Genomic DNA, 23,440 nt, shown 5'->3' on the forward strand with positions numbered 1-23,440 from the left:
TCATAACAAAGGTTAGGCTAGAACTCATACTCTCCCTTTCCTAATCAAATGTGACCACGCTTGGAATACTGCATCCAGTTTTGGTCACCACAATCTAAAAAAAAGATGTTGAGATTCTGGAAAGAGGGCAGAGAAGAGCAACTAAAATGATTAGGGGGTTGGAGGCTCAAACATATGAAGAATGGTTGCAGGAACTGGGAATGTCTAATCTATTTTCCAAAGCACAAGAGGGCAGGACAAGAAGCAATGGATAGAAACCAATCAAGGAGAGAATCAACCTAGAACTAAGGAGAAATTTCCTGACAGTGAGAACAATAAAGCAGTGGAATGACTTGACTCAAGAAGTTGTGGGTTGCTCCATCATTGGAGGCTTTTAGGAAGAAATTGGACAGCCACTAGAATGGTATAGGGTCTCCTGCTCATGCAGGAGGTTGGACTAGATGACCTCAAAGATTCCATCCAATTTCCTTAACAATTATAGCAATAGCACTTAGACTTATATACCGCTTCACAGTGCTTTACAGTTCTCTCTAAGTAGTTTACAGAGTCAGCATATTGCCCCCAACAATCTGAGTCCTCATTTTACTGACCTAGTTATAGCTTGAGTCTTTACTCACTACCCCAAACTGACTCCCAAGTAAGGTAAACCAAGTGAAATGTCTCGTTTATTATTTTTATATTTTTCTGATTGAAACAAGGCACAGAAAAACATGAAAGGAGTAAATAGGGCACTCCGGTTGTATGGATACGTTATTTCTGGTTCACACCAAAAATCTGTTTGGCACAGAAATATGATCTACTATTAGAAATCTATCGAGATAGCAAAGTCTTAAAACGCCAACAACACTTAGGATCAGTTGGTTCCCTCTTCTCTGCAAAGAAGTTATATCAACATGATTTGGGATATGAAAATTGGAGCCAACGCAAGCATGCTCTAATTTTTACCTATACAATATTGACAAAATGTACCCTTAGGACAGCTGTCATCAGGGATTGCTTTGCCAATGCAAAATCTCTTCTTGGATTATGTATTTGAGATAGTTTTGCACCACCAGCAGATAAAAACAGACATTTAAAGAAGATCAATAAGTAAGCTTTGATGGCAAAAAAGGAAGTTTTAAGTAATGCACTGTTCTACCATATGTCTTGAAACAGCATGTATGCATGCATGCATGCATGTATGTGTGTATGTATCTATATGTATGTGTGTATGTATCTATATGTATGTGTGTATGTATATGTGCTTGTGTGTGTGTGTGTGTATCCCAGTTAAATTCCCTTAGACTTCCTATAAGGACAACCCAGCTGGAATTCTGGCTATCCGTTGTATAAAACAGAATGGCGAAGGGGAGAAATGTTTCTGGGACTTCTCTACCAAACTCAAGGGAGAACTGTTCTCATTGGTTTATGAGCCATAACTAAATGAACTGGACCAGAGATGCTTAAAAGGCCAATACATCGCTCCATTCGCTCCCCTTTGGAATACGCATTAATAATGTCCTTTAATGGGAGCCCAACTTCAAGCATGAATTCAATCTTGCCAATAGGAGGAAAGTCTTGAAGAGTTTGACCAGTCCTTGCCAAATATTTCTTCCCTCCCTCCCTCCCTCCCTCCCTCCCTCCCTCCCTCCCTTCCTCCTCCTCCTCCTCCTCCTCCTCCTCCTCTTCCCCCTTTTTCCAAGGGAGAAAAAATAAAGGTGACTTTTCATGGGTTTCATAATGCTTTTGTGCTCACCTTAGTGACCAGGTAGCTGAGGTATGTAAGACCACTCTGGTTGTGTTCTTACAATCCTCTTTTCTGCAGTCTACATCCTCCTTGATTTCTCATACTTCCATTAATTTCAAGAAAAGAGCTCAGGAGTGAACTCCTCCTATGCAGCTTTTTCAGAGGAGGCTGCAGAGCCAGAGAGATGCCTTCAAAAGATGCCAAAGAAATTCTAAAATATCCCAAGGATGAGAAAGAAAGCGAAAAACGAAATACTTTGGCAAGTCAGAGATAGAAATTAGCATTTTCATACTCCAAGGGGGTCTTGGAGAGGCCCTAGGGGTCCTAGGACCACACTTTGAGCAACTCTGACCTACAGATTTTTCTTCTTCTTCAAAAGCTGGGGGACAGACATTTATGGGAAGTGAGTTTGTCCAGATCTTTGAACAAACTGAGGTGGTGCCTTGATTAGAATGTAGTACTGCAGACAAAATCTGCCCACTGCCAGGAATTCTATCCTGACCAGATCAAGGTTAACTCAGCCTCCCATCCTTCCGAGATCGGTGAAATGAGGACCCAAATTGTTGGGGCCAATATGCTGACTTTGTAAACTGCTTAGAGGGGGCTATAAAGCAGTATATACGGTAAGTCTAAGTGCTATTGCCAGTGCTAGTGCTACGTCAAAGCTTTGCTCCCACAACTGAATGACTTCCATGTCTCCTCATAGCAAGAGCCGAGGTTGTTCTGAACTATAGACAATCTGAGCATGGCTGCAACTCAGCAAAAAATACAGTGTGGTATAGTTGATTGTTACTTTCTGTTGACATGGGAAGGAGGAAAGCGTTGAAATGATCTCATCTGCTCTGTAGCCATAGTGTTTCTAAGAGCGCCCCCCCCCTCGCCACCTTTTCCCATCAATACATTAGACGTGAACATAACATTCTGAATTTACTCTTTTTGTTCTCTTAATCGAGATGTTATTTTCACAGCATGCATAAGCTATTGCAGCAAGTATTGGGCCTATGACTGCTTGTTGATGATAAAGAAATAATAATGAAAAATTAGCTACGATTTACCGAACAGAAAAAAACAACAGAATTTTTTTGAAAAGGGGAAGCGTGCAATCAGATCTATCACCTTTGTAGGCAAGACTGAAAATCCTGTTTTCATTTCATGCAGGCATTTTGCATTTTACAGTGAATGCACCTTCTCTGTTTTCAAATGTTAAGTCCCCAAGTATGTTTCACAATTCCTAAGAGTTATCTTCGATTAAGCTGCTCCGGCCTTGAAAGAAAATAAAAATTTACAACCTTTCCCTCCAGCTAAGCTAGATGCTAACTTTATTTTATTCTGGGCTCGGTTTAAAACAGCAGCGACAACGCCACTGTAACCTGCTAATTCAATTTAAAGGAAGGAAAGGTGACAAGTGACTTATCCCTCTAACCTCCTCCAGAACTGCCCAAGGAAAAAAGAACTGCAATGAACTAGCCTCCCTTCTGATAAAGGTAAAAAGTTATGGAACTGTGAGTTACAACAATGGGCCACACAGACCGGAGGGGAGTGGTGGAAGCTTCATATAATCATGTTGCTCAAGGCTATGTCAGGCCTGCAATTATATTCCTTTTAGAATTTTGGCCTGCCACACTTTCCCTTATTTTATTATGCTGTTTCATTAGTATAGTTGATGGGAGGGGGGAATAGACAGGAGTAAGATTGTGGAATGTATTGTTATCATTCTTTTCTAGAAGCCAAGGTCATCTTTTGTCTCCGCACTAGTACACCTGACCGAAAGCAGCTGGGTGTGGGTGCCAGTGTGGAAGAAGGAGATTGGACCATGTGATGGATTGTGGGTGTAGGGACAAGATCATGAACTTTTAACTGGGTGGGATTCTGATGTCATTTCCAGTATTGGGATTCCATAGCATAATGCCAAGATGTCTGATTTATTAAATTGGAACTTTAAGGATAGTTTTGCCTTGGTCTCTGATTTAATTCTACATGATACTTGGAACACTGACAGACTACTCATGAACTTAATCAGCAGCCTAAAGACTGTCAGCAGGAGATGGTTAAAAAAAACCCAACATACTGGCCACAAAGGAAGCTCTATCCATTGCAGGTAGTCCTCAGCTTACGACCATTCATTTAGTGACCTTTTACAATGGCACTGAAAAATGCACTGTTCTCCACACTTTCCACTGGTGCAGCATCCTCACATGAGCAATTTTCAGATGCTTGGCCACTGGTACGTATATACGATGGTTGCAGTGTTCCGTCGTGATCCCCTTTTGCAAATGCTTGACCAGCAAAATCAATGGGGAAGCCAGATCCACTTCACAGCTGTGTTACTAATTTAATAGCCGCCATGGTTCGCTTACCAATTATGGCAAGAAAGGCTGTAAAACGGGGCAAAACTCACTTAACAAGTATCTCGCACAGCAACAGAAATGTTGGGCTCATTGGTGGTTGTAAGTTGAGGACTATTTGTATAACGGGTGCACATCTGTGACATGTAAAAATCAGATGGAGCATCAATAGCGACGGCAGTAGCACTTAGACTTATGTACCGCTTCACAGTGTTTCACAGCCCTCTTTAAGCGGTTTACAGAGTCAGCCTCTTTGCCCCCAACAATCTAGATCCTCATTTTACCCACCTTGGTAAGCATGGAAGGCTCAGTCAACCTTGAGCCTGGTGAGATTCTAATGGCCAAATTGCAGGCAGCCGGCAGGCAGCAGAAGTAGCTTGCAGTACTGCATACTAACCACTGCGCCACCACGACTGTTACTCAATCATACTGTTGTGGCTGCCGGTTTGATTTTTTTAAAACATAACCTGTGGAAGCCTCCAGTTTAGAACTAAGGTATGGTAGTCCTTCCCTAGGGAGATCCTAGAGCCATCCAGGTCATGGTTGTCCCAAAGGTGCTTTTTCAAGAGGCAACTGGACTTCCTGGATTTTCTTTGAAGACGTTTCGCTTCTCATCCAAGAAGAATTCTTCAGCTTTTCCAGCTTTGTCTTCTGAGCTGAAGAAGCTTCTTGGATGAGAAGCAAAATGTCTTCAAACAAAAACCAGAAAGTCCAGTTGCCTCTTGAAAAAAGCACCTTTGGGACAATATGGTAGTCCTTAATTTATAGCTGGTAGCTTAGCAACCCCTTGAAGTTATGAAGGGTTCCACCACAAAACCACAAAGCCCTTATCCACGCCGACATAAGTGCGGAGGGCAAATCCGCGCCGTTTGAAGCGCTAAGGAAAAACGCGACCCTACCGCGATGACATAATCGCGGAGGGCAAATCCACACCTTCCGAAGCATTCAGCACTCAGCACCCTAAACCTAACCCTAAACCTAACCCTAAACCTAACCCTAAACCTAACCCTAAACCTAACCCTAAACCTAACCCTAAACCTAACCCTAAACCTAACCCTAAACCTAACCCTAAACCTAACCCTAAACCTAACCCTAACCCTAAACCTAACCCTAAACCTAACCCTAAACCTAACCCTAAACCTAACCCTAAACCTAACCCTAAACCTAACCCTAAACCTAACCCTAAACCTAAGTCTTAACCTAACCCTAACCCTAAACCTAACCCTAAACCTAACCCTAACCCTTAACCTAACCCTAAACCTAACCCTAACCCTAACCCTAAACCTAACCCTAAACCTAAAGCAAACCCCTAAACCTAATCCTAACCCTTACCTTAATTTAAATCGGCTTTCTGCCGCCGCACTGTTTTAAAGAGCCCTTCCGTCGCCGCGCTGTTGTCGCGGCGGTGATGACGCGCGGTGATGACGTCGCGGCTTTAGCAACGCGGTTTTATCACCACTATTTTGACGAGCACGGTTTTGTCGTGCCACGGTTATGAAGGACCTCCCCTGGCCTGTATTGTATGTGAAGTCCCAATGGCCTCGTCCTCTCTGTGTTCACTTGATCGCAGTTTGGATGCTCTGCTTTTGCAGCTGTTCAGTATTTATAAAAATAATAAAGGTGGGATATAAATGAAAGAGTAAAATTAAGATAAATAAATATGGCTGTGTAAAGTCAAGGAAAGGGAATGGGTCCTGTCCAGTGATGGGATTCAGCCAGTTCGCACCACTTCGGGAGAACCGGTTGTTAACTGTCTGAGCAGTTTGGTGAACTGGTTGTTGGAAGAAATCATTAGGGCAGAGAACTGGTTGTTAAATTATTTGAATCCCATCACTGGTCCTGTCTGTGCTTTACTTCCACAACTTAGTTGCAGACTATCACAATAAAAGTTGGAGGTATTTCATAGAAGCTTTTTTAAAAAATAAAAAAATAAAACGTACCCCTTTTTTCTGTTCAGCTTGCCTTCTGTGAATGCCGGTTTCTTTTTCCTAATTCTGCAAGCAAAGATCCTGGAAATGTTTTCCAGTGTATGAAATAAGCCACCTGTAGATGGAAAATTACGAAGGCTGATATTCTCTCTTCCCATTCCCCGCTCCCTCCCCGGCTCTAGAATGCAAGTGGAAGTGATACGGAAGAACCACAGATGGAAAAATATAACAACCCTAATTTTACTTATTACACAATTAAACCACAATCAAAACAAAATATGTAAATCTATTTCTAGCTGGCTACCGTGCCGCTCCACATGTGAGCGGATCCAGACAAAACAGATGGGCTTCTGTTTGATGGCATCTGGGAATATCATTTCATAGTGAAAGTAGGGGGAAAAATATCTGGTGTCCAGGAACTATTTCCAGTCATACGGGGAGAAAGGAGAGCAATTTGGCCAGGCCTCCACTCTGCCATCCTTGGTCTTTAAGGGCCATTTGGGATCTTTTTTGTGTTGATGAAGAAGCTGTAAACCAACTGCCCTTTGATGGTCCTCTTAAGTGTTCCAGATTGCTGTGCCAGAGGTCATCCTACAGTTCTGTAGCTTTCCTTGGTAGAAGTGGCCCTGCCAACAGAGCGAGCTGGGAAACAATTATAGGCCAAGGGCGTAAAGCAATCCTCTGGGAAGGAATCCAGGGTTATTCAAAGACTATTTTCAGACATTCAGTTCTGTACAGAGTACGCCGTTCGAAAGCTATCCAATTGGGTAATAAAAATAATTGGCTACGTTCAAGGTTCTGACTGAAAAACAAAATTGGTCTGTGCAGCTGGCGGGTGGCTGTGGTCATCTAAAGTTTGAAACGGGGTTCCCATCTCTTCGAAATTCCTGAAGGAGACCGCACTCCCTCGAGGCATTTCTCAGAGATGAAACATTGCCCCATTATGGGCGGCCCATTGGGGGTGGGGGAGGCTACGTTGCACCATTCAGGTTGGTGATGTCTGATAAACGTGTCTTCTGCATTTGTTTATCGTTTTGTTTTGTTTGTTTTTCAAAATGGGGAAGAAACTTCAGTGAAATTTCATGGTGGTGTGCAAAGTTCCTGTGCTTGCTTAATTACCTGCCTGAGGTATGTGCTGTGCATTTCTCATTAGACAGCAATCTTTTAGGGCAGGGGTCCCCAACCCCCAGTCCGTGGAATGGCACTGGGCTGTGCAGGCCAACAACTGGGCCATGCAAACAAATGAAGCCCCTTCCATGGGATGCAGACAGCATGCAAAACCACGACCCCTCTGGTCCTCAAAAAACATCCTCTCCATAGAACTGGTGCCCAAAAGGTTGGGTGCCACTCAGAGGTGGGTTCCTACTGGTTCAGCTGAACCGGTAGTAACTTGGCAGCCTGGGTCACTGGAACCAGCAGCGACCCAGGCCTGTCACGATACCAAACTGGTTTTCTCGGTGGCACCATAGGCCCCGCCATCTTGTTTTTGCCTTCTGCGCATGCGCAGAGCCATTTTTGTTGCACGCCGCAAGTGCACGTAGCACGAATGAAGTGTGTGTGCACATGCACAGTGCACGCACACCCTTGAGCGAAGTGGCAGTGGCGGCAGCTGTAACCCACCCCTAGTGCCGCTGTTTTAGGGGGTTTACAGCCTTCCTGGCTTTTCCTACCAGAGTTAAATTCCAATCAAAAATTATAAACAGTTGGAAAGAGGATAGAACAATGAAAGGCAGAGTATTCTCTCTCTCTGTCTCTCTCTCTCTCTCTCCTTCCCTCCCTTCCTCCCTCCCTCTCTCTCTCACACACACACACATGCAAGAAGGTTCTTCAGCTCTTCATTCTTGGATGAGAAGTGAAATGTCTTCAAAGGAAAACCAGAAAGCCCCTTGGGACAACCATGACCTAGATGGCTGAGAATCTCCATATACATCAGTGGCACCCCTTAAGAAAGCATCACGCAGCACCCAGGAGAATTCCATTAACATTCAGTTCCTCTCAGAAAGGAAATTCTCCTTCATCAACCTGAAGGGCAATCAATGCCTTGTACAGCTGGTCCTCAACTTACAACTATTCATTCAGCGACCGTTTGAAGTTTCAACAGCCCTGAAAAAAGTGACTTCCAACTGCATTTACGATGCAGCATCTCCATCAGTGGTGGGATTCAGCCAGTTCGCACCTATTCGGGAGAACTGGTTGTTTACTTTCTAAACAGTTCAGAGAACCGGTTGTTGGAAGAAATATTATTTTGTTTTTTTCTACTTTACAGGGCTAAACCTGTAAGGAAAGACGGAAGGAAACATTCTGGCCTAATCTTTATTGCCTTGCTTACAGAAACTCCTCTCCAGTTAACCCTTATTACATTGTAACAGCTAAGGCGAAGAGCCCATGGATGTGAGTGATGTTGAATTGGCCATGCCCACCTAGTCACATGACCACCGAGCCCCACCTACCCATTTGGTTATTAGGGCAGAGAACTGGTTGTTAAATTATTTGAATCCCACCACTGATCTCCATGGTCATGTGATCAAAATTTGGACGCTTGGTATCCGGTATATATTGACAAGGACTGCAGTGTCCTGGAGTCATGTGATCGCCATTTATGATCTTCTCAGCCAGCTTCTGACAAGCAAAGTCAAGGGAGAAACTGGATTCCCTTAACAATTGTTATGGTATTGGACCTGGGTACTTGAGAGACCGCCTGCTGCCAATTACCTCCACTAGACCGATTAGATCCACAGATTAGGCCTCCTCCGAATTCCATCCGCCAGCCAGTGTCGACTGGCGACTACCCGGAGGAGAGCCTTCTCTGTGGCTGCTCCGACCCTCTGGAACAAACTCCCCGTGGAGATTCGAACCCTCACCACCCTCCAGACCTTCCACAAAGCCCTTAAGACCTAGCTGTTCCGACAGGCCTGGGGCTAAAGAACTATTGCCCCCGTCTCGAATTGGTATGACTGTTGTGTATTTTAAATTATGTATTGTTTTTGTGTCGTTTTAATTTTCTGTTTGTATCCCCCTTCCCTGGTTGAGTTGTGAGCCGCCCTGAGTCCCCTTTGGGGGGAAAGGGCGGCATATAAATAAAATCAACATTCAACATTCAATTGTGGTAAAAAAGGGACCTTAAATTGGGTGCAAAACATTTAACAATTTCTTGCTCAGCAATGGAAATTCTGGTTCTAATGACATAGTCGTATGTCAAGGAGTACTTGTAGTGGTGAAGCTGTTGGATGAGGAAAGAGGCAAGTCAGCATCAAATTTATCCTCAGCCATAAAAGTTCTCTAGATAACTGGATAATTCTTTCTTAACCCAACTGTCATCGCAGGGGGAAAAGAATGATCTTACCAATACTATGTGGAACTTCCGTTCAAAAGACAGAAGGAGGAGGAGAATATGCCAAGGCTATTTCAGCCCATTACTCAAATCAATCAAATCTGTATCAGTTTTCATAGGAAAGCACATGTATTACTACTACCTGTATGCACTACATACTTTGAATTTATTTCAGCGAGATATTTCTTCCTGCACAAAATGGAGTGAGTGTCTTTGCTCAAACTGCCGTCAGAAGTTCCTGCCTCAGTATTAAAATTTTTAAAAAATTAAATACCCAGCTGAGGATATTTTCATCAGTTAAAAAACTGTTTGATAGATTCGAGGTTTAATTCAATTCATTAAAAGGCTGTCACTGACCTCCTGAATTGAGCCTTAATTTGCTGGACTGAACTGCTTAGGGGGAAAATGATCACTACTAACCAATTAACGAATCCTTGACTAAACTGGGGTTCATTCTTCTCCGATTAATTCATATGAATCCATTGAATGCTGTTGAATTAAGCAGGTGACAGCTTTAACATTTAAGTGTACTTCACATTAATGGACAATGGTGGCCAAATTGAATTGGTTTCTTATTCTGAAAGAGATTCTCCTGAGCATTTGAGAAGTCAAGAAAGAAGCAGAAGATCGCATAAGAATCCCAGTGGCAAAAGAGAAACCTATAAGGGTAACACATTAAATGAAGGCAAGCTTTAAATGTCAAACACTTTTTTTTCCAGTATCCTGTCTTTTATTGGACTGGTTTATTGATTCAGAAAACTCAGTCGAGATTATTAACTAGGGCAGAAGCAAACAAAAAGGCATGGCATCTCAAGCTCCTGAGAACTGAATTCTGAAAACGGCCACGGGAAAATGTCAAACCAGACAGGAAACATGATCAGATAGCCACAACAATAGCATTTAGACTTATATACCGCTTCACAGTGCTTTACAGCTCCCTTTCTAAGATGTTTATAGAGTCAGTTTATTGCCCCCAACAATCTGGGTCCTCATTTTACTGAAGTCGGAAGGATAGAAGGCTGAGTGAACCTTGAGCTGGTCAGGATCAAACTCCTGGCAGTCAACAGAGTTAGCCTGTAATACTGCATTCTAACCACTGCGGCATCTTAGAATTAGATAAGCTAATTCTACTTTATTGTAATGCTATTTAACATACTCTTGCAAATCCAAATGTACTGTTCTTCCCCTGTCTGCTTTGCAACCCAAGAAATTAGGGAGAGTCCCTTCTTAGTCTCTTGCCCTACCCAGTATCCAGCTCCAGGCTATGCTGTCTCTTATCTGACCATTCCCTAGGCCAGGGGTCTCCAACCTTGGCAACTTTAAGACTTGTGGACTTCAATTCAGTCCACAAGTTGAAGTCCACAAGTCTTAAAGTAGCCAAGGTTGGTGACCGCTGCCCTCGGTAGCATTCTTTGCCCCATCTCCCAAGGTCTTTTACACATCTGATTACAGGAAAGGAGGAATGCAGGAGTACAACTAATGACAAGTCATTCCCACTTATATGCATAGGAACTCCAAGTTTAAGTATGTATCAATGATTGAATGATGCTGATCAATGATTGAATGTTCTGAGAAGGCAGGCACAACAACACGAAGCAAAAAATGTCACGTGCAAAGGATCAGAATCATACGTTCAGTACAGTGGTGGGATTCAAGAAAATTTACTACCGGTTCTGTGAGCGTGGCTTTGTGGGTATGGCAAGGGAAGGTTACTGCAAAATCCCCATTCCATCCCCACCCCTCTAACCTGCTTTCCAGCTCCGTTCTCCTGTTCAGGGCAACAAAAGAAGAGCAGCTGGGAGGCAGCAGGGGCGGGGCCAGCCTATTTGTCGGTTCTCTGAACTACTCAAAATTTCTGCTACCGGTTCTCCAGAACCTGTCAGAACTGGCTGAATACCACCTCTGGTTAAGTAGCAGGTCAAGATTTATTGCTCAAACCTGTAGAAAAGAACCTAATCAACTAAAATTCAATACTAAATTGGGTCAACAGAATTCAAGAGGGGATGGATTTGGATTGTTTGTGGCAACGTAATGACTCTAAGCGGATAGCACACTTAACCCCTCCTCCCCAAACTCTGCTTTATCTTCTGCTGGCACGACAGAGTCTCAAATGCTGATGAAGAAAACTTTATTAATCAGTCCCAACTTGTTTCAAATATGACTTTTTCAAGGGCTCTCGGCATAGGTGGTGGAGATCTGTTGCCCTGAAAGCATTAGCACATTGCAGTCGAGGATTTAGAAAGAACTACTGATTTCAGGTCAATTGGTCTCACGCAAATCTACTAAATGCCATTTAAAAAGATGAACATTGAAAGTATGTTATAAGCTCCATTCATATCTCTCAGCATTTTCTTTTTTGCTCTTATTTAGCAATAGCAATAGCAGTAGACTTATATACCGCTTCATAGGGCTTTCAGCCCTCTCTAAGCGGTTTACAGAGAGTCAGCATATTGCCCCCAACAATCTGGGTCCTCATTTTACCCACCTCGGAAGGATGGAAGGCTGAGTCAACCCTGAGCCGGTGAGATTTGAACCGCTGAACTGCTGATCTAGCAGTAGCCTGCAGTGCTGCATTTAACCACTGCGCCACCTTGGCTCTTTTTGTAGGGTTGTCTTATCCCAATGCACCCAAAACCCCTAAGTCAGATAAATCTGGTCTAGACTCTCTTTCTTGTGTTCTCCCCCCAGTCAGCAGCCAACCTTGATTAACTAATGACAGCTAGGCTGGCATTTCTAAGGTGGTTCCCAACAGCCAGCATCCACGCTGCCCCATCTCCCCTGTGGTGCAAGGAGAAAACCAGACACTTCAACCTTGAATGTCAGGGGGGGGGGAATCCTGATCATATTGGGGATAGCTAGCATCAAAGGCTTATTTTCACAGAGATGTGCCCCCGCTTCTGAGATCAAAAGGGAAAATCCCTCCAGGAGGTTTAAGATAAATCGTGTGACAAAATTACCCACCCACCCCCAGTAGAAACCATTGTTTTGCAGTAACTGCGGCTCTCCTGCTGCTCCCTGATTCTATCGCCACAAGGATTTTGAGCTGGCAAACTGTCTTTGTCTTAGTGGCTTTACGTTTCAATGCAGGGATGGGGGGGGGGAGTGGAGAGAAGGAAGGAAGGAAGGAGAGAAGAGGCAGGGAAGAGAAGGAAGAAAGGATGGGCGAGAGGGAGGAAGGAAGAGGCAGGGAAGAGAAGGAAGAAAGAATGGGAGGAAGGGAGGAAGAGGCAGGGAAAAGAAGAAAGGAAGAAAGGATGGAAGGGAGGGAGGAGAGAAGATGCAGGGAAAGGAAGGGAAGAAAAAAGGATGGGAGGAAGGAAGGAAGGTACAAGGAAGCATCTTCTTCTTTCTACAAGGCAAATTGCCTCCTTGTTTCATTCTGCAGCACAACCCTCTGAGCTTTTCCCCAAAGCTTTTGTGCTCACCTAGCAAAGCAGAAACCGTACAAAGGGATTATATGCAATCTACCAGCATGCTGTCAGTTGTACCAACTGGGGGGAGGGTGGGAGGCACATTGGCACTGACCTTTTTACAGCCACTTGGTGCCCCTTCTTTTTTTATTATTACAAAAGAGTTCCAAAATAAATTCCCACTTGATCTCAGGTTGGAGTTCTGGCTTCCTGCAGAGACCTGCTCTGGGATTTTCAGTGTAAGATGGACATCTTTTTGCACCCCCAAATTACGTGGAATTACCTTTGCACATCGCAACTATTCTCATCTTCAGTCCTTGGAGCTAAATTCATAGTAAACTATGATGTGGTTTACTGTTTACTGAACACAGGACAGTGATAGGCCACACGACGTGGATTAGAATCATAGGCATCCGATGAAGAGAGCTGCAGCTCATGAATTTTTAATCCCTTTGTTAGTGGGAAAAGGTGCTTCCGGATTCCTGATTTTTTTTTTTTTTTGCAAAGATGGACTAACACAGCTCTTCTCTTCAAAGGGCTAAAATGTGGCTCACTGTACACATTAATCCAACCCTAACCAAGCCACATTTTGACTCCATGCCCTCTAAATCTCTTGCATGCATAACAGACCGTAGTCTAGTTTCAAAATAAAGCGAAGTCCAGAGCAGAGGGTGGGTTGATTCCATTCTATCATGAGATTTGAATGTGGAAACCCAGCCAAGGGATCTCGTGATGCGTTGAAATGCACAGCCAAAAGGAATTCCAAGAAAATACTTTAATTGCACATTACCAAAATGCAGCATTGCAACAGTTCCTCTTTGCTATGCTGGTCCCACTGCTAACATTTGGCCCATCTCAGAGTCTTTATATCTGTCCTGACCTTTGACATCGATGTTCCAAGAGGCTGATCAAAGGGGTTAGTTTCATAAAGAAAGCAAGAGGCGTTTTTTGTTAAAACAGCTGGCGAAACATGTGGAGTTCTCTTTTTTTCCTTCCCCCAATGGGATGGAATGCGGATCTGGTTATCAAGCTTTCGGCATAATGCGTGTTGAGCTTCCCAGATCAATAACAAAGGTTCAAAAAAACAGGAAAGGCTCATGCAAGCAGAATGGCTAGCAAACGCTTCTGAAGAGAGAAAGGAAAAGAAAACCGAGCCAATCAAAAGCCAAGCATAGCATCCGAGTGACACAAAAAGGAAAGCGAAGAATATCCCCCACAGTAAGGATTGAAAGAGGCCTGCTGCAAAGATCTCCAGTAGCTAAGGTGGAGTTTTATTGCTGATGGGTCTATCCACCTTTTTTGTAAAAGAAAAGAAACATCCATAGATGAGGTTACATTGACTTTTTAAGAATTACAAGGTCATCAAACAGCAGCCTCTGTGGTGCTTCTTGCAATGGTCATGCTTCTGCAAAACTCTTCAGTGGAGAAGACCTACTTCCAAAAAAGCTACAAGTGTAGGAATAACCCGGCCATTCTGCAGACCTATCCACACCAGTGGTGGGTTTCAAAAATTGTTCAAACCTACTCTGTGGGTGTGGCCTCCTTTGTGGGAGTGGCTTGCCGCCCATGTGATCAGATGGGAGTGGCTTGCCACCCATGTGACCGGATATGAAGATGCCAACGACACTTGTCAGAACCACCTTAAATTACCTCACACACAGCACTGGCATGCATAAGAATATGATGTAAACTTGTTTTTTAAAAGGCATCTTTGGTTTGCGTTAAAACAACTTCAACACACGCAATGTTCTGATTGCACCACAAACGCAGTAGTCATCCTTACCTTTCACAGAGGCACTGAGTTTTATAAATATGAGCATGATAGTGTAGAATAATCATATCCAAGGACCAGTGGTGGGTTTCAAAAAAAATTTGGAACCTCTTCTGTAGGTGTGGCCTGCTTTCCGGGTCCACTGGTGGAAGCTCTTCTAACCGGTTCAGTAGATTTGACGAACTGGTTCTACCGAATAGGTGCGAACTGGTAGGAACCCACCTCTGATCCACACGCAAGATCAACCAGTGCTACCAGCGTGTGTCTTTCAAGGTTTCTCATCAGAAAGATTTCCTGCAGGGATCCCCACTTGCTCTGTGAAGTCCCTTTGTGATAGTAGTCCCAAAAATGCTTTTCCAAAAGGCAACTGGGCTTTTTTTTGGTGGGGGGGGGGGTTCCTTGAAAATGTTTCACATCTCAACCAAGACGTTTCTAACTGAAAAAGCGTCATAGATGAGAAGCAAAATATTTTCAAGGAATAAAATCAAGAAAGTCCAGTTGCCTTTTGGAAAAAAGACTTTTGGGGCAACCATCACCTGGATGATTTGAAAATCTTCATAGACAATTTGTGATAATAGTACTCTAACTGGGATAGAGCAATTTGCTGTGAAAAATTCTGAGAAGGCAGAATGCCAGTGAGTGCATCTAGCTCTTTCTAACCAAACTCTTACATTTTTGAAGCTTTCAGAGAAATTGAAGAACTCTTTTGAGGCTTGCCTCTACTCCTTAACATTTCCTGAAAGTCTAATCCTGGCTTTAAAAAAAACAACCCATGAATTTTTGAACTGCAATACAGTCACTTTTCGGATGCCAGGATCAATCAGCCTCTGTCTACGATGTGACAGACATTCATAGAAGTGAAATAACTGAATCTAAAATATTGTATAAACCCTGAGAACAAAAGTTATACTGTGAACAGATCCTCCATGTCTGCAAAAAAAAATAAAAAATCAGTAATTGATAGCTCACTTATCTGCTAAAATGCTGTCGTTGTTTTAATAGCATTCCTGAGATTGTTTCACTGTTTCCATAAGATCTAAACATTTTGATTACCATTCCTTCTGTGTGGGAGGACAGAATCCTTTGCCAGTCTCCTTCGCTTCGTATAATTTTAGCTGTGACTAACAGATGAGCAACAAATGAACATTACTCTGCAGTCATAATTTGAACAGAAATCTGGCTGGATTTGGTTTGTAAGAATAAAACAGGAATATAAGAACAAAGAAAACTGCTTAATGGGAAATCCTCAACTTTCAGCCCTTCTTTTAGTGACCAAAATTACAACAGCACTGAAAAAAGTAATTTACAATCAAACTTCACACTTATAGCAATAGCACTTAGTCTTAAATACCACTTCATAGCTCTTTGCAGCCATCTCTAAGCAGTTTACAGAGTCAGCCTCTTGCCCCTAACAATCTGGGTCCTCATTTTACCCACCTCGGAAGGATGGAAGGCTGAGTCAACCTTGAGCTGGTGAGATTTGAACTGCCAAACTGCTGGCAAATGTCAATCAGCTGAATTAACCTGCAGTACTGGATTCTAACTCCCACGCCACCATGGCTCTTTTGCAATATCCATTGCAATATCTCCATGGTCATGTGATCCATTTGAGCACTAGGCAATCGGACTGTATTTACGACAGTTGCACTGTCCCGGAGTCATGTGATCACCATTTGTGACCTTCACACCTGGCTTCTGACGAGACAAGTCAACGGGGAAGCTGAATTTGCTTGACGACCACGTAAGACATTTAACAACGGCAATGACTCCTTAATATCTGTGACAAAAAAGGTTGGAATATTGGGCATGGCTTACGTAACAACTGCCTTACTTAGCAATGTTAAAGTAATCCCAATTGTGATTGTAAATCAAGGGTTGATTAGATGTATACTGATTCAGATTTAAGTGACATTGAAGCTAATATTAGCTTTAACCACTAGCAGTGGTTCTCCGGAGTTCAAGGTGTTTCCAGCCCCACCTGTAGATGCTGGGACTAAACCTGGCATTTCTGCATGGAAATATCAGTGCTACTGTGTTGGATTCCATAGGAATCTGGGAGTCTTGTATCTCCTTCTCCTCTGCAATGTACCACTCTTTTATTAATGCCTTTACGATGTCATAGAACAGGGGTGTCAAATTCAAGGACCAGATGTGGCTCTGGAGAGCTGTGTGTCACCCTCCCGAACTCTGTTTTCCATGGCAGAGGGTTGCAGGAGGCCGTCACAGCCGAAAATAGAGCCCACTTGGCCCATCTCAGGCACTCCTGACACAAGTGACGTCGAGCTGGCCATGCCCACCCTGGCCACACTCACCTCACCCCATCCCCCAGGTCAAACACACCCCTGATGTGACCCTCAATGAAATCGAGTTCGATAGGATCATTCCGTAGCCGTGTTTCTCAACCTTGGAAACTTTAAGATGTGTGGACTTCAACTCCCAGAATTCCCAGAGTTGAACCAATATGCTGGCTGGGGAATCCTGGGAATTGAAGTCCACACATCAGTGGTGGATTCGGAGCGGTTCAGCAGAACCGGTAGTGGTTTGGCGGCCTAGGTTGCTGGAACCGGCAGCAACCCAGACCTACCATGCCCCCGAATACGTAGAATAATTTTTATTGCACTGTGCATCAAGCGCATCCATGAGTGAACTGGAAGTAGTACCTGACTGTTAGGGAAGGGAAAAAAGGCTACTACCTTGCCTTAGATTGTCCCAAACCTCCCCACATTTCTTAAATGTCTTTCTCTGTCATAAATTTGAAGACTTCTCTTTCTTTCAGAGGATCAAAGAGTGCTGAAAAAGGAGGTGGCGCAGTGGGTAGAGTGCAGTACCGCAGGCCACTTCAGCTGATTGCTATCTGCAGTTCGGCAGTTCAAATCTCACCAGCTCAAGGTTGACTCAGCCTTCCATCCTTCCAAGGTGGGTGAAATGAGGACCCAGACTAAGGGGGCGATATGCTGACTCTGTAAACCGCTTAGAGAGGGCTGAAAGCCCTATGAAGCGGTACATAAGTCTAACTGCTATTGCTATTGCTATTCAACTTAAGCTTTCATACAATATTCAAGAGCCCTGGTGGTTAAAGTGCAGTATTGCAGACTGCCCAGAGCCAGGAGTTCAATCCTGATGGACTCAAGGTTGATTTGGCCTTCCATCCTTCCAAGGTCAGTCAAATGAGAATTCAGATTGTTGGGGAAAATGTGCTGACTTTGTAAACCATTTAGAGATGATCAGGGGAGGAAAAGATTCAACTGTTTAACCAAGATTAAGTCTGAGTCACAGGGAACCAAAAATTAGGAATCCCGGGGAGCAAAACAGAAAGACTACACAGAAAATCAGATAGGAAGCACACATGCAAAATATTAATCCCCCCAAAAATCCTCACTGCTCAGACAAAATACCACCACTAACAGGAAATATTTGGTAGGATTTCTTCATCAAATAGGCTTCAAAGTTAAAGTCAGTTCTGAGCTAGTGAGTTCTTTGCCCAAAATATTCCAGTTTGTATTTCTGGAGATTTGCAAAGAACTGGAGCTTCTTTACTCTATTCCTGGCCAATTCACAGCACTTACATTGTTTATACTCAGTCCCCTGCCTTTAAAATTTGTGGCAGGCCTTTTTGAGATGTTCTTCCTTCCCATCCCAAAATCATGTATGATTAGTTATTGACGTGCATCAATTTACTTGACTGCAACAACTTTCCCTTCAATTCAGTCCACTAGATGATATTTTGGTTTTGCCCCCAAACACACAAAGTTTTGATGTAGTTTAAACTAGGATATAGCTATTACCACATTCTCCATGTAGACAGTTTTAGTGCCTGGAAGCAGAAAGGAAGAGAAGTTGAACAGGCATATCGGAAGTAATCTAGGAGCATTTCTTCATAGTGATGTATAGCTTCTGCTAATGTTATCCCCACCATGACTGAGGCCATTAACATGTGTACCTATTACTGTTAGTGCATACCAATGGCTGAGTCATTAGTGGGGATGCTTCCTAGGATGACGGCAGCTTGACACTTTGGCAGACTCCGCCAAGCTCGTACAAGTGTCACATTTGCTAACAGGCAACAAACCTTATGCTGGTCTGGGACCATAATAAATATTGATACTATTAATAAATAATGGAAAGGTTGGTCATTTCATGAGACTGCTTCCAGCCTTGTGCTTTGGATTTTAATTATAGCAATAGCAATAGCAGTTAGACTTATATACCGCTTCATAGGGCTTTCAGCCCTCTCTAAGCGGTTTACAGAGTCAGCATATCGCCCCCACAGTCTGGGTCCTTATTTCACCCACCTCGGAAGGATGGAAGGCTGAGTCAACCTTGAGCCGGTGAGATTAGAACCGCTGAACTGCAGATAACAGTCAGCTGAAGTGGCCTGCAGTACTGCACCCTAACCACTGCGCCACCTCAGCTCTTGACAATCACAGAATTATCTGTGATTGACTTCATCCCCAACTGAGAAGTCTCCCCAAGGGTTGAGGTTAGACGTGATCACAACACCCACTCTGCCTACCCTCAAAGGAAACAATGTCCAGGGTGCCAAAGGCGGAACGTGGCATGATGGCCCAATGATATAAGGACCTCTGCTTTGGACAGGGGGTTGGAACTGGAAGATGTCCAAGGTCTCTTCCAGCCCTATGATTCTATGCTTCTACTTTGATTGACTGAGTTACAAATCAGAAGTCAACAGGAGTTCTGGAAGTGTTGTCAGACCAGGCACTGCTTTGAAAAGGAAGAATTCATTTGGCCTTTTCTATAAAGATGATGAAGAAATCAAAGTAAATGCTGGCTATTAGCTTTGCCAGCTTTATTTTTAGTATGAACCAGAGGTGGGTTCCTACCAGTTCGCACCTATTCGGTAGAACCGGTTCGTCAAATCTACTGAACCGGTTAGAAGAGGTTCCACCAGTGGACCCGGAAAGCAGGACACACCTACAGAAGAGGTTCCCAAAATTTTTGAAATCCCCCCACTGATCTTTGGATATGATTATTCTACACTATCATGCTCATATTTATAAAACTCAGTGCCTCTGTGAAAGGTAAGGATGACTACTGCGTTTGTGGTGCAATCAGAACATTGCGTGTGTTTAAGTTGTTTTAACGCAAACCAAAGATGCCTTTTAAAAAACAAGTTTACATCATATTCTTCTGCATGCCAGTGCTGTGTGTGAGGTAATTTAAGGTGGTTCTGACAAGTGTCGTCGGCATCTTCATATCCGTTCACATGGGAGGCAAGCCACTCCCATCCAGTCACATGGGCGGCAAGCCACTCCCACAAAGGAGGCCACACCCACAGAGTAGGTTCGAACAATTTTTGAAGCCCACCACTGCTTCCAGCTCTATGATTCTATGCTTCTACTTTGATTAACTGAGTTATAAATCAGAAGTCGAGTTCTGAAAGTGTCAAGTCATACCAGGCACTGCTTTGAAAAGGAAGAATCCATTTGGCCTTTTTCTATAAAGATGGTGAAGAAATCAAAGTAAATGCTGGCTATTAGCTTTGTCAGCTTTATTTTTAGTATGAACTTCAATTTTTTTGAGAGTTCCACAGGGTTGCAGAGCTCAAAGAGATTTTGCACACTGCAGTTTGCTACCCAGAAAGTCCTAACTAAAGAAACAGATTCCCTATGAGCTTTTTTTCATCCAATCTGAACATATTAATTTTATTAAGCTTTAAAACAGTAAGGGTTACTTTGCTTATAAGACACCTTGTGGCACGGCAAAAACATCACACTTCTGATATGATTTTAACATCCAAGGTTGGGATAATTTAGAAACAATTTTCACTTACCAGCTTGAAAGACAGAAGTCTCAGGATCCAACTCCAGTAACCATCTGTGAATACAGCAAAGAATATTGTATTAGAAAGGGCCAAAATCTCAGCAAGAATGGAGCAACATTGACAAGTGTTGGAAAAGGAAAAGGACAAATCCAAAGTTGGAAAGTTAAGATATAATCAGGATTGTGAAAATGTAATCAGATAACTAAATCAGAAACTAATTTATGAAGGACTGAGCACTCTTTGGAAGTCTAAAGGATATGGGGACTGAGTGTTGAAGGAGCAAGGAGATTTAGCCAAAAGATCAGGATTCTGCCTCATATTGAATACCTCCTTTAAAATGTTACCAGTAGTAATCAATCTTTAGAAAAACAAATGCCTCAATCTTCCACTTCAAAAATACCAGCTAATTGATGTAAATATGTTTACAACTAACCCATCATCGAAGGTTAAAGCAAGATGGGAAGTTTAACTTCTGATGTATTTAAACTGCATTTCTTCATTAACTGGGTTCTTTTATTTCATTTCTTGTCACAATTGCTTTGAAAGGAAACGCAGTTTTACAGCTGCCTTTTGCTGCAGTGGAATTTTGTTTTATGACTGACTTTAGTCTGTAAAAGTTTTATACTGTTTTACGTCATTAGATCTGAGGATTCCCACCATTAAATTAAAATCCTCAAATATGATACAGTGAGTGGAACACTAAGATTCAAGCCAGCCAAAGCTCAATTTCAAACTTTCTGTCAGCAGTAGTGCTGATAAGACATATAAAATAAATCTCTGACAAATTCCTTTAGGAATGGATAAATGTAAGAGTTCAAATAGTCTCTGTTTCAGCATTGAGGGGTGTAACTAATACATTGGTTATCATCCATTTTTCTCAGATCAAAACCTTCACAAAAATGTGTATGAGCAACACGCTCAAGAATAAATACATCTATAAAAGTTACACTTTGAAAAATGTAGAGCATGGTGGTGCAGTGGTTAGAATGCAGAATTTCAGGTTGATTCTGCCCACAGCCAGGAGTTCAATCCTGACTGGCTCATGATTGACTCAGCCTTCCATCCTTCCGAGGTCAGTAAAATGAGAACCCAGATTGTTGGGGGCAAGATGCTAACATTGTAAACCACTTAGAGAGGACTCTAAATCACTGTGAAGTGGTATATAAGTCTAAGTGTTATGTAGTGATGTAAAGAGAAACAGTTCTTACATCGTAAAAATGTCAATTTACAAAAGTGCATCCTGGATAATCAGGGAACTGTATATTAAAGGGCTAGTTTTTTCAAAGAATAAATGTGAACCACTACACATATTATATTTAAGTGAAGCTACGTACAGAAGCACTGAATGATAGAAAACATACCTACCCCCCAAAATCTAGAATTTTAAAGCCTTGCTAGATTAAATTACTTTATATGATTTAGAGAATTATATAAAGAAAACGGGAAAGGGCAGCTTTAGATTATAACTCCTTTTTTTTCCTGTCTGTATAAAATAAATAACTCTTATGATAGGTCTCTCCACATTGCCTTCACCCTTTTTTCTCAAACTAAAGATATTTGAATCATTTGCAAAGGTATTAGAAGTATCTGGTTAACAAGTTAGCCATTCATGATTAATTTCTTACATTAATCTTGGGCATTTTTTTCCAGTTTGTGCATGGTTACCCAATGGGAAACTTCATATGTATCTGTCCTTTACCACAAAATATCTCGTGTGAAAGAGCTCGTAATCTTCCAGAGCTTACAAATCTTCTTCTTCTTTGCCTCCTTCCACTCCTCAGCCTCCCATTACCACAAATTTTTCCTCTACACCCTCCCACCCCTCTTCTGCACTGACCCATTCGTTGTTCAAAGCAATGCCTTAAACAGTTCATATTTTGTTAATTGTACAAGCCTAATGGAGGAGTGTATTGGCAAGAAGGGGAGGGTAACGGCCATCAGGCCAGCAATAAAACAAAATTAATGGTCCATAGGAAGAAATCATGTCCACTTAATATCAGCTTTGAAACTCTAATAAAATAATGTGATATCAACAGCAGCAGTGCGTTCTGTCTCATTCTGACACACTCATACACAATGTACGCAGATTGCTTACACCACATTAAATCACTCATAAAACAGACCCAGTTCAACTGAAGCTCACAAGATCCTCCAGGGAACATAGCAGACCAGAAATATGTTGTGTAAGGATCATTACCAGCATGCACAGCTGTAGTAACACCCACAAAATCCAGCCCAGAGGCAACACAGGGGGGAGAGGAGTGTTCCTGGAATAGAGAATGAGGTCTCCATCAGGGCTTCAGTAACCCTTTCAAAAAATGTTGTTCTACTGAACGCTTTGGAAACTCAAAGCCGGAAACCTGGCTTCACAGCAGATAATGCTGGAGAGAAGGAGAAGGAGAGAACTTCAGATTTTCCATCGGTGATGCTATAATGTCACCAGGAGAAAGACAAAAGGCAATACTTGGAAGATAACTGACTTTGGAAATTCTATCAAACTAGTAGAGAAAGTTCATGAAATATAGGTGGCTGGAGTATAATTGTCTTACCTCTTTCTTGACAAGGTAGGCAAAGGCATGAAGTGAACGTCCTTGCCTTTAATTATCACCTGTTAAACCACATGCTAAATTCTATGATATCAGTAATATCCCAAGAGAAGATATTAGTGCAAAAATTCCTTCCATCTGGGTTTTTCAATAGTGGAGCCCTTGCAGTGTCACCCCCATAGGGAAGACTGACTCAAGCTTTCCCTTATTTGCCCCAACAAATGGTAAGAAAGATCCTACTGAAGGATGAGCTCCTACAGTATCATTCTTTGGGTTGCCTAGTAGCTTTTTACCATCTCTATCTAGATTTCTTTTTCACGGGAATTCCATCAAAGTTGAGCTCAATTTCTGATGACTTCATGGATACTGTTAGGTAAGCTCCCTGTTGGGACAGCGAGTATGTTCAGAGAAGTGTTGTGAGAGTTGTGTTGGAGAACACACAAACCAGCATACAGAGACACTGCAGTTTCAGTAGGCTTTTACTTTCGTGGAAATAGAGGTATCAGAGTCCATCAAACAGTCCAAGTCATACACGGATAAGACAGTCAGTCATCAATGTCTTTCAGTTAAGGGATAATCCAAATAACATAGTCCAGTATCA

The 23,440-nt window shown here is 42.6% G+C and overlaps 1 protein-coding gene across 3 annotated transcripts in view; it reads right to left on the minus strand.

Annotated features, from left to right (window-relative positions):
* Positions 1-23,440, minus strand: part of PKNOX2 (PBX/knotted 1 homeobox 2) — a 334,489-nt gene that overhangs the window by 246,294 nt on the left and 64,755 nt on the right. For all 3 annotated transcript variants that reach the window (XM_087706303.1, XM_087706305.1, XM_087706302.1), the window contains exon 3: positions 20,303-20,346. The gene's annotated coding sequence lies outside the window, so the exon portion shown is untranslated. The remainder of the gene's footprint in view (positions 1-20,302; positions 20,347-23,440) is intronic.

This window comes from Thamnophis sirtalis, unplaced genomic scaffold (assembly GCF_051295495.1).
Source record: "Thamnophis sirtalis isolate CommonGarterSnake01/CBP01778 unplaced genomic scaffold, rThaSir2_p1.2 scaffold_2, whole genome shotgun sequence".
Taxonomy (NCBI): domain Eukaryota; kingdom Metazoa; phylum Chordata; class Lepidosauria; order Squamata; family Natricidae; genus Thamnophis; species Thamnophis sirtalis.